This window comes from Globicephala melas, chromosome 1 (genome assembly GCF_963455315.2).
Source record: "Globicephala melas chromosome 1, mGloMel1.2, whole genome shotgun sequence".
In the NCBI taxonomy this organism is placed as follows: domain Eukaryota; kingdom Metazoa; phylum Chordata; class Mammalia; order Artiodactyla; family Delphinidae; genus Globicephala; species Globicephala melas.
In genome coordinates, this window is record NC_083314.1 from 175,875,882 (window position 1) to 175,877,050 (window position 1,169).

At 50.8% G+C, this 1,169-nt stretch overlaps 1 pseudogene; it reads left to right on the forward strand.

The window, feature by feature from the left end:
* LOC115867140 (dehydrodolichyl diphosphate synthase complex subunit NUS1 pseudogene) lies at positions 1–840 on the forward strand (annotated as a pseudogene).
* The last annotated feature ends 329 nt before the right edge of the window (positions 841–1,169 follow it).

Here is a 1,169-nt window from a genome sequence, read left to right on the forward strand (position 1 = left end):
ATGACGGGGCTACAGGCTCTGCTCGGCCTGCACCGCACTTTCACCTCCCGGCTTCGCTTGCGGTTCGGCACCTGGAACTGGACCTGGCGGAGCTACTGCTGCGCCGCCTCCGCCGCGGTCCTAGCGCCGCTCGGCTTCGCGCTCCGCCAGCCCCCGGCTGTCGGCGGGAACAGCCTTGACCACAGGCATCCGCGCGGGGAGCCCGCCCCGCTCGCCGCCCACCCGTGGCTGCAATGGCACGAGGACGCCAGCTCCTTGAAGAAGCTGCCTGTGCACGTAGACCTAGGGATCTCTGAAGAGCCAGAGCCCAGCTTCTCCGACATCGCAAGCCTCGTGGTGTGATGTATGGCAGTGGGCACCTCTTACATCAGCGTCTACGACCACAAAGGAATTTTCAAAAGAAATAACTCCAGATTGACGGATGAAATCTTAAAACAACAGCAGGAACTTCTGGACATAGATGGTTCCAAATACTCACCAGAATTTGCAAATCGTAATGACGAAGATTGCCATTCGGCAGTCAAGGTGCTGTCCCCAGAAGATGCAAAAGCAGATATGGTGAGAGCTGCTCAAGACTTTTGCCAGTCAGTAGCCCAGCAGCAAAAGAAATCCACAGATTTGGATGTAGATATATCAGACCGTTTATTTAGTTCGAATGGTGCCCGTGGTCCTGATTTAGTACTGAAGTTTAGTCCTGAGGACAGCGCACTAGGCTTTCTGCCCTGGCACATCAGCCTGACAGAGATTGTCTCTTTGCCTTCCCACCTAAACATCAGTTATGAGGACTTTTTCTCTGCCCTTCGTCAATATGCAGCCTGTGAACAGCATCTGGGAAAGTAGTGATCCTTGGTTGTGATAGGGACAGAATAAAGGGACAAATTTAGGTAATTAAATAGTCAATCCCACTAGGGGATTGTAAGTAAAGAAAAAAGTATGGGAGACCCCCCTAAGTTAATGATCACTCAAGAAAGCAGGTTTGCTTATGCACGAAACCAAGCAGGCTTGCTTAGCAACAAAACTATGCAACAGAAGCACGAGACATGCCCCAAAACAATAAAATAATGGTGGCATGAGACCCACATCCTGCCCAGTGAGCTCAGTAAGTTAGTGACCCCTAGGACATGCTCTCTGCACACATTAAAAACAATAATTTATGGAAAGGTGACATT